The sequence below is a fragment of the Scyliorhinus torazame genome, chromosome 11 (assembly GCF_047496885.1).
Source record: "Scyliorhinus torazame isolate Kashiwa2021f chromosome 11, sScyTor2.1, whole genome shotgun sequence".
NCBI classification, from domain to species: Eukaryota; Metazoa; Chordata; class Chondrichthyes; order Carcharhiniformes; family Scyliorhinidae; genus Scyliorhinus; species Scyliorhinus torazame.
In genome coordinates this window covers 165,911,947-165,928,265 of record NC_092717.1, presented here as the reverse complement: position 1 = coordinate 165,928,265, position 16,319 = coordinate 165,911,947, and the positions used below count along the sequence as shown (strand labels likewise).

The following is a 16,319-nucleotide window of genomic DNA, read 5'->3' as shown; positions in this document are numbered from 1 at the left end:
AAGGGCCATATTTTCATTGAAGCAAGAAGCTGAAATAGGCAAAGCTCCCCATTCAGCAAATTTGTCTGCTTGGAAAAGTCCCCAGCATGCACAATTTTTAATTCAAGAGGAGCAGGAATGTAATAGAGCCTCTGGAGCCAGTTTTGAGGCAGCCTTGGAGGGGAGCAAATGCCAAGACGGGACTGGTTCTCTGTGACTTCGGCCCATTTGTATAAAGGGATGTTAGTCCCTACATCCCTCACCTCTCGCCCCCACATATCCCACATGACTCCTCATAGATCCCATTCCACATTCATACAACCTCATAACTCCATGCCTCCTCAAATTCCCCATGCCACTTCCATTTCCCCATTTGTTCCCTCCAAGTCTCAACCATAGCCATTCATGCAGTACCAATGATGGGCAGACCTCTGGAACCATGTGGAAGTGGAAAAAAAAACTTCTACCAATCGAAGAAATCGCTAACTCATCCTGGAAAAAAAGACTCGCATTCATGAAACCCACTCAAAGGTTTTCCACTCAAGTTTTATTGAAACAAAGAAACTTCTATTCATTAACCACATCAAAGAGAGCTAATCCTTTAATGCCCTCTTAAGACTGTCAATCAAAATATAAACTGCCCAATCCTTCACACTTAGATAAGAACTTTTGAAACATAGCCAAGAATTCATAATAGGCTCAGATCTATTTAAATTTGTCACGGCACCAAGGTACAGTGAAAAGTTTTGTTCTGCGTACAGTCGAGGCAGATCGTACCACACATGAAAAACATAAGGCATACAATAAATACAGTAAATAGATAGACATAGACATCAGGTGAAGCATACGGAGTATAGTGCTACACAGTAAAGAGGACGCCTGGAGATATCAGTTGATTCCATAAGAGGGCCATTTAGAAATCTGGGCAGCAGGGAAGAGTTGTTTTTGAATCTTTCAGTGTGTGTTCTCCAATTTCTGTAGCTTCTGCCTGATGGAAGAAAGAATACCCCAGACGGGAGGGGTCTTTGATTATGCTGACCGCTTTCCCAAGGCAGCGGGAAATATAGATAGAGTCAATAGATGGGAGGCGGTTTTGCATGATGGACTGGGCTGTGTTCACAACTCTCTGTAGTTTCTTAGGGTCTTGGGCTGAGCAGTTGCCATACCAGGCTGTGATGCAGCCTGATAGGATGCTTTCTATGGTGCATCTGTAAAAGTTGGTAAGAGTCAATGTGGGCATGCCGAATTTCCTTAGTTTCCTGAGGAAGCATAGGCATTGTTGTGCTTTCTTGGTCATAGCATCAACATGGGTTGACCAAGACAGATTGTTGGTGATGTGTACACCTTGAAGCTGTCAACCATCTCTACCTCGGCACCATTGATGCAGACACGGGTGTGTATAACGCTTCGCTTCCTGAAGTCAATGCCCAGCTCCTTAGTTTTGCTGACATTGAGGGAGAGGTTGTTGTTGCACCATACCACTAGGTTCTCTATCTCCCTCCTGTACTCTGACTCATCGTTGTTTGAGATCCGACCCACTACGGTCGTGTCATTACAAACTTGCAGATGGAGTTGCAACCAAATATTGCCACACAGACTTGTGTGTATAGGCAATATAGTAGGGAGCTAATTACGCAGCCATGAGGGGCCCTGGTATTGAGGACTATCATGGAGGAGGGCCCTTGTTTATCCTTACTGATTGTGGTCATGGCTGAGGAAGGCGAGGATCAAGTTGCAGAAGGAGGAGCCAAGTCCTAACTTTTGTAGTTTGGATATGTGCTAGGCTGCGATTATGGTTGTTGAAGGTGGAGCTGTATTCAAGGAATAGGACTGCGACGTAGGACTCCTTGTTGTCGAGATGCTCCAGGGATGAGTGTAGGGCCAGGGCATCTGCTGTAGGCCAGTTGTGGCAGTATGCAAATTGCAATTGATCAAGAAATTCTGGGAGTAAGGAGTTGATGTGTCTCATGAGCAACATTGGGGGAAATTACAACAATGAAGTTGATTGAAACTGCAGGAACTGATGACTTATGTTTTGTTCTCAGCTACACCAGATGGCCTGTTAATGCGCTCCAGCAGCAGGTATTTTTAATGTGGCTAACAGCTGCAGCATAGTCTTTTTATGTTTGAAGGGCTGGGGATGAAATAATGTTGCATCATGACGTATAAATAGATCTCATCCATTCACCATGAGCATTGATGCCTCCTCCATTAATTTGTGATTTGCACACTGCTGGTAAAGACCCTTGGAACACTGAAAGCTTGTTCGGTTTGTTGTCAGCCCTTCCCCTTCCAGCAAAAATCTGAAAAATGGGGACTTAACTTCCGCATCAGGTCCCATACGCTATTTTTATAAGTCTCTGAAGTTGGCCTAACTTCGTGGAAATCAGGCCCTAAATTTAAGGTTTTTGAAGCATCAATTAAATAAGTCACCCTAGGGCATGGGACGGGAGGGAGGGGCATGAATCTGACATTCTGCATCTGGCTTTCTTTGACTACAGCTGATGATGCTAATAATGATCACTCAAAATTGCTCGTCTCTAGTTATGCAGAGATGAAAAGAGCTTTGTGTGTTGATTCCCAAATTTCTTTCTCCGTCAGTCTGGCCTCAATAAAAGTTGAGATTGATTTGCACGTAAAAAGAAGTTATTTATTTAGCTTGCAAGCTTGATTCATCTTACAGAAACATAAGAGACATCCAGCCTCTTACACTCCAGAAAGCGAATGAACAAAGAGACAAAGGGATCTCTGCAAATCAATTCAAATGGTATCAAGTTTCACATACTCGACGCCCATAGGTCAGCCTATATCCCTCCTGACCTGTTTGATCTATTCTGATTGGCTCACTTCCAATCCCTTTCTCTGGCCCCTATCAATGCAGCATCACTCTCATAGACACACCTCTTCCTGCTTTTTCCATGCGGTCTCAATCCCTTTGTCTCTATCTGCCAGAATCAAAGTGGCTTATTTCTACATTACATTAACTAGTATCTCTAAAGTAACTATTTTATATCACATTCGTCATTCCCTCCTTTTATCATTCCATGATAACCGAACTACCCAATCCATAGCTACGGTTCCTCATCTAAAAAGATCCGTCGCTGCATTTCCAATTCCTGTCTTAGCCCCCCTTCATCTGCCTCACCCTCATGGATTTTAACAGTTAAATTTTTTTTTTCGGTGATTGGGGCGGTGATCTGATCCAGTGCACCCCGCATTCTACCCATCACACATTTAAGGATGGCCAGGCCCACAAAGATGCAGCCGATAGCTACCACTAGATACATGGCCATATTTATCAACCAGTCCTTCCATCCTCCAAATCCCCAGTTACCCCAAGAGCCAGGATCCTGCATCCCGTCCAAGTGATCCCGTATGCGATCCATAAATTTAGTGATGTTAGCGCTCAAGTCCTGAACTCCCATGATACACTTGCCCTGTACTATGGCGCATACCCCACCCTCACGGGCCAGAAGATAGTCAAGAGCATACCGGTTCTGCATTGCAAACAACCGTAGCTGAGACAACTCCTTAGTTATTGCCCCGAGGGCTCCCAAGGTTTCATTTCCCAAGATGGTAAGGCCGCAAATAAAATAATTCCGATCACTGACTACTACCCGGGTTTTCCTCAGTTTGGCCTTTAATTAACTTAAGTGTATCTCCCGGTAACCTACGTTCTAGCTGTACTTTCCTTCTCATACGCCCCATCCTCTCTCTAGTCCCTTTCTCTTTCTCATAGCCTCTTCCTACACTCTTCTGACAGCCTGATTTTACCTTTATTGTACCACTCTTAACACATCCAAAATCAATTTTACATGTATTCCAAAAACAAGGCAATGTCCATATAATGTTCCCTTCCCATCGCCGGGACCGGTGCAACTGCTTCATGACTCCTGCATTCTCCTTAACTTTGATGACCTTCCATGAGTCGATACCATGTCCTCGTATATGGGGGCAGCGAAGAACATCACCTTTGCATAGGTGATGTATCCTTGTAGATTGGTTGAGGCTACACAGATACATAATATTCCCCTTTTCCATGTCCATCGCCAATAACACGCCAAGCGAAGTGAGGCCAAATATCAGACAGACGATGCGTAGCCACTCCATCATGCTCCACACCTGTAAAATAGCACTGGAGAAGGGAGGCAGGTTAGTATCAGACCTTTTACAGTAGTGGAGATGGACTCAATTTACAGTGATGTAGGTGGACCCAAGCACTTCGCCCCTCCACTTTAACTGCTGTGGGGGTGGTAAGGAGAACTTGGAAGGGCCCGTCCCATCGCGGCTCCGACCCCTTCCTAGTCCAATTTTTGACTATGACATAACTACCGGGCTGGACTGAAAGTGAGCTAGGTACTGGGGGCAATGGCTGGTGAGCCGCGCGGACTTGGCCATGGAGTTCCTTGAGCACTTGCGTGAGGGCTAGAACATAGGTGGTCATTTCTTCAGTCATCTGATGAAACTGAACCAGTCTGGGAACCTGCAAGCTCCAGGGAGTTCTAAGAGGCCTGCCATAAAGAATCTCGGCGGGAGAGAGCCGGGCCGGTCCCGCAGGTGTAACCCGCAGCTGGAAGAGGGCAACGGGGAGCAACTTAAGCCATGTCAGTCCCGTGTCTGCTCTTAATTTAGCCAATTTAGTTTTGAGGGTCTGATTGTGTCTCTCAACCAACCCGGCCGCCTGCGGTCTGTAAGCACAGTGTAACTGCTGGCGCATGCCCAACTGGGAGCAAAACTCCTTGTTAATTTGTCCAATAAAATGAGGCCCATTATCAGAACTTAACTGAGCTGGTATACTGTACCGGGGAATGATTTCCCTCATCAAGACTTTAACCACAGTAGCAGCTTTATTATCGATAGTCGGATACACCTCAACCCATCTGCTGAACACATCCACAATGACCAAAACATATTTGTAACATTGACACCTTTCCAACTCAATGTAATCCATTTGGAGCGTCTCAAAGGGACCACTGGGCAACGGGGTTTGCCCCTTCCCACAAGGGATACTTTTTCCGGTGTTATATTGCTGACAAATCAAACACCGATTACTGATACTTTGGGCCAACCCCTGCATTTTAGGGTTCCACCAAGTGTCCAGCAACAAATCACTAGTCCCTCGAGCCCCACAATGAGTTGCAAAGTGTACACATTCAATGACCCATAAAGCCAGCACATCAGACATACAAGTCTGATGTGCAGGCGTGGTCCATGAAGAGGAAACAGAATCATATGTACAACCTAACCGTTTCCACATTTGTTTATCACTCTCAGGAGCGTCCTCCTGTAACCTTATGACGTCTTGGATGGTTGGCATTGACTTGTCAGAAGCAGACATATTTATAGTAGATTGTTTAGTCTGACTTAACATCTTAGGCACCATCACTTGCTGAATTTGCGCGGCTGTTCGCGCTGCACGATCTGCTCGTTCATTACCAACGTCAACTGGGGTTGTACCATTCGTGTGGGCAGCGCATTTAATAACGGAAATCTGCGCTGGCATAAGGAGGGCCTGCAGTAGGTCATTAACTAAACCCCGGTTGGATATTTCCATGCCGGCCGAGGTAAGGAATCCCCTATTCTTCCAGAGTTGTCCGAAGTCATGAACTACCCCGAAAGCATATCGGGAGTCAGTGTAGATATTTACCCGGCGATCTCCCCCAAGTATACATGCACGGGTGAGGGCAAAAAGTTCGGCTTGTTGTGCTGAGTAAGGGGTCTGGAAAGCTGCCGCTTCTAAAATCAGACCATCCTGATCTACGATTGCATAACCGGACAGTCTCCGGCCAGTGGGGCTTACTAATGCACTGCCATCAACATACATAATCATGTCAGGTTGTTCTAAGGGAATATCACTCAGATCGTCCCTTATTGTGGTAGTTTCCTGAATCAAGGCTAAACAGTCGTGGCCAGGTGCGTCTTCATGGACAGGGGGACCGCTAAGAAAACAGGCTGGATTGATAGTGGTACAGTATTTAAATGTCAGACGTGGATTGTTCAAAAGGTATATCTCATACCTATTCTGACGAGCTGCGGTAAGATGCTGAGTCTGCAGTTGCCTCAGTAGTGCGATGACCGAGTGGGAGCTATACACCGTAATATCCTGTTGGAGGGTGAGAGCATGTAATGGCTATGCGATGGCATTGATTGAACGTAAATCCTGTACTAATCGGTACTGGTCTGGTTTGGCTGGTTTAGGCACAGCAAGTATGGGGGTGTTACATTCTGATTGGCAAGGGACCAAAATACCCTGTTTCAACAGCTCTTGAATTAATTTATCTATTGATGGAGCAGCTTGAGATTTCAGGGGGTATTGTCGAATGGAAGGTAGCTTTACATGATCCTTAATCATCACCTTAATAGGTGTAACATTCGTCTTTCCCACTTGTGATGGGTATTCCGCCCAGACCTGTGGATTGACATATTCCAACACATCATGTCCCCTGTGATGCTGCAGTCGAGTGTTAATCGTTTCAGGGACCTCAAAATATTTTATGGTAGTGCCGTCCGGCATGACTTGAAGTGCGTAGTCTGTTGGATCTTAATGATCCACTGCCCTCCTGACCATTCGCCCCATATCCCTGGCATGGTACTGGTCATGGACCTGACGTGTAATATGAGGGCTTACCGAAGCTGACTGTGGCCATAAATGTGGTGATATTGTAACAAAATCGGCTGTACCTTCTTTTCCCGTGACTGTGGCTGTAACCTTGACTGGCCATTCGGTCTCAAGTAATGGCCTGTATTTGTCCTCCAACTCCCTGTTTCGTCCAGTTCTGTCATAGGCCAGGGTAACGTGATGCAGTGACTGTTTAACGTCTAACGTCCACCACTGGGGGGTGATAGAAATATAGCACTGTTGTCTCATCCTCCTCTTCGCTGATCCACCCACCCAAAGTCACTATATTGGGGCTTCTGCTGGTAAACTACCATTTCTGCCGCTTGTTGGGGTCGCAGATCATCCTTTTTCATTACATACTCAGTCCTTGACCTTTGTAACTGAGCCTCCTTCTTGGCCTACACCCTCCTTCCAGTAAAATCTGACTGCCCTTGCCATCTGGGAAGGGTCGTTCTCTGTCCAATTCATGTTATTACATTTCACAGCAGTAACCACAGAAGGTGGTAGGCAATGCATTAACATAGCACAGTATTGAGGGGAATTCTGACCATTTTGATACAGCAAATCGCCTGACTGCCCCCGGTAGATTTCATTAAAACGCTCCAGAACTTCCTCTGGCTCTTCAGTCTTCCTAGGTTTTAGGTCTAAGATAACAGAAAGATTTATGGGCCTTTGAAATGTGCTATTCAACGCATTCAAGATCTGTGTCCTTCTTTTCTCTATTTGCTCCTTTTTTTTTTAAACTTAAAAATGTTTGAAAATTCAAATTGAATTACTGCAACTTGCAAGCTTAGCTCTGATCTCAACTCAGAACTAAATTTACAATTTGCTTAACACAAACTTGTATAACATTTACAACTTAATTATTTCTTTATCTTAACAATTTTTCTTTTAACAAGTTTTTTTTCTTTTACATACACATAAGTATTAGCAAAATCAACTATCATCTCCAGATTGACACTTTTTAAAATGGTGTCCATGATCTTCTTTAAGTTTCTATTAATCTCCAGATAAAATGAGATAAACCTTATTTCAAGTAAGTAAAACTTAAGATTCTGGCAATTTCAATCAATTGCTTTCGAAAATAATAACTTTTATCAAAGAGGTGGAGAAACCCACTGGTTTCCTTTAATTAATTCAAAACGTAACTTTGCTGGAGTTCACTGACTCAAAGGAAAGGTATCCGATTACACTAGCGACTGGCGCTGTTATCTCAAGGCCTGAGTGAGAAGCACTGTCTGGCATGACTTCGCCTGCTGCTGTTAACCCTTTGAGAGACTTCTGCTTCAACCAATCTGCAGCATTCCCCACAATCTCAACTCGCCCTCGGAACTGCGTTTTTCGCCAATACAGTCCAAGGAGACAATTTTAGCTTAATCAACTATATTTTTAACACACAGACATATAGAGGTGAACCATTTTCAATTTCAAATGTTACATCTACCTCTCATAACGTAACCCAACTGAATTAACTCACAAATAAAGTTGAACCATTTATATTTTAAATGTTACATCAACAATACAGCCTACCCCAGCCGAATTAACTCACAAATAAAGTTGAACCATTTATATTTTAAATGTTACATCAACAATACAGCCTACCCCTGCCGAATTAACTCACAAATAAAGTCCCATCAATTAAAATGCTAATCCCCAGACTGACCTGTGATTTCGTCGAGGCGGTCTTTCTGTGCCAACCGCGAGTGACCAGACTAATCAGACGATAAGAAGAGGGGAACAATCAATGCGCGGCCGTTTTCCAGTTCTATATTGAGGGCCCTTTGTTCCCCATCCTCCTGTTCATAATCAGTCTAATTCCGATTTCGCAGTTGGATCAGGATCGCCCTGAGAAATCCCGGTTTTCGGCACCAAATGTTGATTCCCAAATTTCTTTCTCCGTCAGTCTGGCCTCAATAAAAGTTGAGATGGATTTGCACGTAAAAAGAAGTTATTTATTTAGCTTGCAAGCTTGATTCATCTTACAGAAACATAAGAGACATCCAGCCTCCTACACTCCAGAAAGCGAATGAACAAAGAGACAAAGGGATCTCTGCAAATCAATTCAAATGGTATCAAGTTTCACATACTCGACGCCCATAGGTCAGCCTATATCCCTCCTGACCTGTTTGATCTATTCTGATTGGCTCACTTCCAATCCCTTTCTCTGGCCCCTATCAATGCAGCATCACTCTCATAGACACACCTCTTCCTGCTTTTTCCATGCGGTCTCAATCCCTTTGTCTCTATCTGCCAGAATCAAAGTGGCTTATTTCTACATTATATTAACTAGTATCTCTAAAGTAACTATTTTATATCACATTCGTCATGTGGAAGGGGCAGGGTGGGGTGGGGAGAGAGATGATGTGTGTAATTACATCATTTGACCCTTATTAACCTACAGCTCTGACCTATTTCTGCCCTGAACATAAGTGATCCAAAACAAAATCCACCCAAAATTTGGAAGAGGCAGAAACCAGGGGCTGAGTTTTTAATTTGGAATCAGGAACTGGTCTGATTAGTAAGTTTGCAGACGACACAAAGGTTGGTGGAATTGCGGATAGCGATGAGGACTGTCAGAGGATACAGCAGGATTTAGATTGTTTGGAGACTTGGGCGGAGAGATGGCAGATGGAGTTTAATCCGGAAAAATGTGAGGTAATGCATTTTGGAAGGTCTAATGCAGGTAGGGAATATACAGTGACTGGTAGAACCCTCAAGAGTATTGAAAGTCAAAGAGGTCTAGGAGTACAGGTCCACAGGTCACTGAAAGGGGCAACACAGGTGGAGAAGGTAGTCAAGAAGGCATACGGCATGCTTGCCTTCATTGGCCGCGGCATTGAGTATAAGAATTGGCAAGTCATGTTGCAGCTGTATAGAACCTTAGTTAGGCCACACTTGGAGTATAGTGTTCAATTCTGGTCGCCACACTACCAGAAGGATGTGGAGGCTTTAGAGAGGGTGCAGAAGAGATTTACCAGAATGTTGCCTGGTATGGAGGGCATTAGCTATCAGGAGCGGTTGAATAAACTCAGTTTGTTCTCACTGTAACGAAGGAGGTTGAGGGGCGACCTGATAGAGGTCTACAAAATTATATGGGGCATAGACAGAGTGGATAGTCAGAGGCTTTTCCCCGGGGTAGAGGGGTCAATTACTAGGGGGCATAGGTTTAAGATGAGAGGGGCAAGGTTTAGAGTAGATGTACGAGGCAAGTTTTTTACGCAGAGGGTAGTGGGTGCCTGGAACTCGCTACCGGAGGAGGTGGTGGAAGCAGGGACGATAGTGACATTTAAGAGGCATCTTGACAAATACATGAATAGGATGGGAATAGAGGGATACGGACCCAGGAAGTGTAGAAGATTGTAGTTTAGTCGGGCAGCATGGTCGGCACGGGCTTGGAGGGCCGAAGGGCCTGTTCCTGTGCTGTACATTTCTTTGTTCTTTGTTCTTTGAACCAGATATGGAGGCTAGTTCCAGATCCCAATCCCCCAAGGCGTGCTTTACACCCACCACTGCAATTTTCAGCGTGTCAGCCAGTTAAAGCCAGAGAACTGGTTCGTCATCCAATCAGGAATGGAGGTCAGGCTGTCGACACTGGAGGCCTCTAGCACTCAGTGATTGGCACCCGTACCAGCTGAGGTGGGAAGCTGCTATTGTGAGATTGCAGACAGCGAGATACCTTTAGCTATCCTGGTTTATGGCAGCTAGTGCTGCAAAAAAGGGTCCTACTTCACTTTGACAAAGTTGTACTGTTGACGGTGGGCCTCGCGGAACGCTGCACTGCCTGGATCACACCTGGCCTGAGTCAGAAGGAAGGGCGAGACAGGTGTGGAAGAAAATCACAAAGGTAATTAAGTAGGGAGTGGCAATTGGACTCTGATTGCAACCTTGTGTCAGCTATGGCTCAGTAACTCAGATTCTCCAACCACCGGTTCCTTCAAGCAGGGTTCCCACTTGGAGCCCAAGTTCTATGAATGAGCCGAATAAAAATTCCAATTTCAACATAACCCATCTGATAAGGATGGTGTGGGTTTGAGTCAGACACCAATTTTAGGCCCATCTGTTTGTTACACTGCTTTGGCTTGAAATTCGGACCAGGTATAAATTGGACCCCTGACCCCAAATTTCTCTGATTGCATTGGCTGAGTAATCTTAAAATTGGGACTGTAATATTACACTTAAGGTAGCCAGTAAAATAATAAAATGACACTATAAAATTTGCATAAATGTCCACATGGAGCTTTAACTGGATTTTGAAGTAAATTGAATTTAATACAAACCCAATTTTAAATAACAGTTCAAAGGAAACAAAAGGTTTACAGACCATTCTGCCCCTAAACTCAGTCTGTCATTTTTATTAGTCATGGAAGCTAATTCCATTTACTCTTTATTCTCCATAATCCTTTAATACACTCACTTCCCAGGCAATTAGCTTCTCTTTAAATACCTCAAATAATTTTGCATCGTTTTTTTTCTGACACAGTACATTCTACATCGTCACAACCCAATGTTTCTAAAAAAATTGCCTTTTATTTTGTTTGAATTCTAAGATTCGGCTACCTTCTTCTGAATTTGTCTCCGTGAAAGAAAATTGCCTATTCGTCCTTGTTAATACCCTTATTATTACAAAACATAGACCAGTACAACACAGTACATGCCCTTCGGCCCACGATGTTGTGCCGATCATTTATCCTAATCTAAGGTCAACCTAACCTACACACCTTCAATTTACTGCTGTCCATGTGCCTGTTCAAGAGTCGCTCAAATGCCCCTAATGACTCAGACTCCACCACCTCTGCTGGCAGTGCATTCCACGCACCCACCACTCTCTGTGTAAAGAACCTACCTCTGACATCTCCCCTATACCTTCCCACAATCACCTTAAAACTATGTCCCCTCGTGACAGACATTTCCGCCCTGGGGAAAAGTCTCTGGCTATCCATTCTATCCATGCCTCTCATCACCTTGTGCACCTCTATCAAGTCACTTCTCTTCCTTCTTCGCTCCAATGAGAAAAGCCCTAGCTCCCTCCATCTTTCTTCATAAGACATGCCCTCCATTCCAGGCAGCATCCTGGTAAATCTCCTCTGTACCCTCTCCAAAGCATTCACATCCTTCCTATAATGAGGCGACCAGAACTGGAAACACTATTATACACCAACCAATCAGACCATCCCTTCATCTGAAACAAATATCATTTATATATTAGTATATATTTGTTAGAGACCCATCCTTAAACAGAACGGTGTTTTTGATTTTTGATTTCCCCCTTTATAAGCAGTGGTGTTTTTTCCCCAACCCTTCAGTCGGGAGTGAACCGATCGTTCATTGATAACCCCGACTTGGGGAAAACTCGGTATAAGGTAAAATAAGAGGATCGCTTTATTTTCCATACACACAAAACATGGGGGGTTTTAGCAACAATCCCCCTTTTCCGCTTGTACAATAAATAAGGGATAAGGAAAAGAAAGGGGTACGACCACGATACAAATAAGAGTTATGGTTTCACGTGAGTTCAGAGTCCAGAATCAAAGGTCCAATGGTGTATTTTTTCAGAGGTTAGCAGGAGGAAACTGTTGCAGGGTGATGCTTCTTTCCAGAAGCAAGGACTTTCACAGTGGAAGAATGCGCACAGAGATGAATGAGTCTTTCAGGCACCGATACAGGAGTTCTGATGTTCTAGTGGTACAGTGTAGATGAGGGCCAGACAATTTACCTGGACAGAGTTCTTTCTGCTGCTACCTGTTAGATGGTAAAATGGTAGACTGCATGGGTTCAGTTACACATGGCAATATTACAGGTTCTAGCAGCTTGGGGAGATCATGTGCCCTACCTCCAATGTTTTCTCCTGGTTTTGGACAAAGGATGTATTTTTCTGGATCTTGAATCGAGAGAGGATTAATAGAGGGGTCCTTGCAGACATGCCATGTCCTTGGCCAAAGCTCTACCTTAGAAATCCGTAGAGTGTTGGTGCATTTCTTTGGAACTTGATGTTCTGCAATCATAGTGACATTAGTGCCTCTTTAACGATAACATAGAATAGAATCATAAAATTTACAGTACAGAAGGAGGCCATTCGGCCCATTGAGATCTGCACCAGCTCCTGGAAAGAGCACCCCACTCCAGCCCACACCTCCACCCTGTCCCTGTAACTCAGTAACCCCACCTATGGACACTGAGGGTAATTTAGCATGGCCAATCCATCTAACCTGCACAACTTTGGACTGTGGGAGGAAACCGGAGCACCCGGAGGAAACCACACAGACACTGGGAGAACGTGCAGACTCGGTACTGACAATGAGCCAAGCTGAGAATTGAACCTGGAGCTGTGAAGCAAAGTGCAAACCACTGTGCTACCGTGCCGCCCTAACAAGGTCCCTGTTGGTTTTCTGGAGGCTAGAAATTCCTCAGGTGCATGTCATGGCTAGTGAGGGATGTCAGGGGGCTTTGTCCATTTTTGGGACCCTGCTGCCCTCTGGGGGATGGTCAGCTCTTGAGGACCTTCAGGTGGCATATCAACTACGTGAGGCATTATCCTCATTCTTTCTGGGCCAATTTAGGAACTTTTTTGCTCCACATTTAATTTCACCATAAAGTGATCAACAAAATTAATCACTGGCTTCCTGGCCGGTGTCATGATATGCAGACACACACATAATGATATACAGGCAGGCACAGACAAGCAGCGTATGGACACAGAGAACAGGTCATGACCAATAAGCAGGCAGGACACTCAGGGGTGGGATCTAACTATAAAAGACACGAGGCACTCACACTCTGCCTCTTTCCACTGATGAACCATGGAGAAGATTCAAGCTCCTCACCAGCTCAGGACTCCGGCAATCTCAGTGCCAACTGGCGGACATTCAAGCAAATGTTTCTGCTGTACATCGTAGACTCAGACCTCGAGGGTGCGTCTGAGGCAAGAAAGATCGCGCTTCTCTTCTCAACAGCGGGTGATCATCGAACTCTTCAACTTGTTTAACTTCACCGAAGGCCAGGACAAGACAAAGTTTCAGACCATCCTGGACAAGTTCAATAATCACTGTGAAGTGGACACCAGTGAAATCTTTGAGCACTACATATTCAAACAACATCGTCATGGTAAAGATGAATCTTTTAATGCCTTCTTAACTAACCTCCGCCTGCAAGCGCTGTCCTGCAACTTTGGTGATATTGCTGACTCCATGATCAGAGACCAAATCGTGTTTGGAGTTCACTCTGATCCTCTGAGAGAGCAGCTCTTAAAAATCAAGCATATGACCCTGCCAGTCGCAATTGAAACATGTACAGTGCATGAGCAAGCAAAAAATCTGTATTCCCAATACAAATCGGCTGAAAATGAGAAACTTGCCTCCCACGAGGCAGAGAGTGTGCAGGCCATCTCCCGGATGCAGCGCCTCAGCATTGAAAACAGCGGCCATCTCGCGTGCTTTTCCCTGAGCCCCACGCATGCGCGATGCGAACGGGATAGCGAAGCGACCGACACCCACATTGCACAGGTCCAGACGTCTGCCGACCGCACTGCGCATGTGCGACGACGTACACTGCGTCACGACGTCAACGTCATGACATGCCCGAACTGTGACAATACCCACCAAAAGGGACACAGCCCTGCAAGAGGCAGGCGATGTTTAAACTGCGGGAAGCCTGGACACTATGCAGCCTTGTGCAGGTCTGCACCACCAGTCAGAGGCCAGCACTCCGAATTCCGACGACGGCGCGTCCAGAATGTGCAACGACAATTACAGGATTCTGATCCTGGCAGTACAACGGATCCAGAGGACGAATGCCTGGAATCCGCCTACCGAGTGGGCATCATTACTACACGTGGACATGCCACACCTAACTCATCTCGCATTCAGTCCATTCTCGCTGTGGATTCGGAGGACGAATGGCGTGCGATGATGCAGGTCAACCGATGCTCCATCCAGTTCAAGCTGGACACAGGTGCTTCTGCCAACCTCCTCTCACAGGCAGACTTCAAACATATTAAGAAGCCCCCAAGGTCCTTCCAGCAGCCTGCCAGCGCCTGGACTATAACGGTAATGCCATCACGACACTGGGGTCCTGCCATCTACTCGTCTCCAACCAGAGTCCCCGTGCACGGCTAAGGTTTGAAATTGTCAAGCCGGACAGGGCATCCCTACTGGGCGCACGTGCCTGCAAAAAGCTAAACCTGGTGCAGCGGGTTTATTCAACGACATCCTCCAACGTGGATCTTCAAGCTGACATTGATGACATCCTCCCTCAGTATCCAGATGTGTTTGACGGGATGGGCACTTTGCCACATCGGTACAAGATCTTACTGCGACCTGATGCCAAGCCAGTGGTCCATGCACCACGCCGGGTCCCGGCTCCGCTGAAGGAGCGCCTGAAGGAGCAGCTCAAGGAGCTGCAGCAGCAGGGGATCATTTCCAGGGTAACCGAACCGACTGACTGGGTCAGCTCGATGGTGGTGGTTAAAAAACCCTCTGGAGACCTGCGCATCTGCATTGATCCCAAGGATCTCAACCAGAATATAATGCGCAAACACTACCCCATCCCGAAGCGGGAGGAACTTACCAGTGAGATGGCACGAAGTTGGATGCGTCACATGGATTCTGGCAAATCCAGCTGGATGAGTCCAGCAGAAGGCTCTGCACCTTCAACACACCGTTTGGCAGGTACTGCTAAAACCGTATGCCGTTCGACATCGTCTCAGCATCGGAGATGTTTCATCGCATCATGGAGCAGATGATGGAGGGCATCGAAGGGGTTCATGTGTACGTGGACGACGTCATTGATGCTCGATCAATAACTCCAGAAGCGAGATTGGAGACAATTGAAGGCTTTATTACACTAGATGTTTCCCCCAGCAGCGCAGGTACAGAAAGCAGCTGCTGGGGAGACACTGGTTCTTATACTCCGTCTTACTGGGCGGAACCAGCAGGCAGGTTTAACCAATGAAAAAAGTACCTCCTACACCAATGGTCTTACAGCATTACAGGGTACCGTAATACCTCTAATACCGACTGCCACATTCACCCCCTGTTAAAAAAATAGTCCGGCGGGGGTGGTGGCCTCGCATTACACAGTGGTAGAGGTTAAGGTTATGGAGGTACTCGGTATACATCAGTACAGTGGTTTTGCCTCGTTACATCGCAACTATATACAAAATTTATTTGCAGTTCAGAATGAAGCAATTAATCGATCCAGGGGGCCCTGGTCGTCCTCTGCGATCGTCGTAGCTTCGGTGGTGATGCAGGTGCCGGCCCGGGCATCTGTGGCTCCGGGAGCGTGGGTTTGGCAGCTTCATCACCCCTAGACAGGACCGATGGGAGGACGATCCACCTGGGAAGGGGGCGGCTGTGGGGTGCGGTGGTGGGAGGGAGGGTGGGATTGGTGGTGGGGGTGTGTGTGGGAATCCAGCGGGCGCCAAGTCCCATATCCTGTCGGCCGTCGGGGTACGCCACGTAGGCATACTGAGGGTTAGGGTGGAGGAGATGGACGCTCTCGACCAATGGGTCTGACTTGTGCGCCCGCACGTGTTTGCGGAGCAGGATGGGTCCAGGAGCTGCCAGCCAGGTTGGGAGCGAGGTCCCGGAGGAGGACTTCCTAGGGAAGACAAGGAGACGTTCGTGAGGTGTTTGGTTGGTCGTGGTAGAAAGCAGCGACCGGATGGAGTGGAAGGCATCCAGGAGGACCTCCTGCCAGCGGGAGACTGGGAGATTCCTGGACCGTA

The 16,319-nt window shown here is 46.2% G+C and overlaps 1 protein-coding gene across 4 annotated transcripts in view; it reads left to right on the top strand.

The window, feature by feature from the left end:
* Positions 1–16,319, top strand: part of LOC140385628 (matrix metalloproteinase-16-like) — a 374,928-nt gene that overhangs the window by 307,292 nt on the left and 51,317 nt on the right. The window lies entirely within an intron of this gene.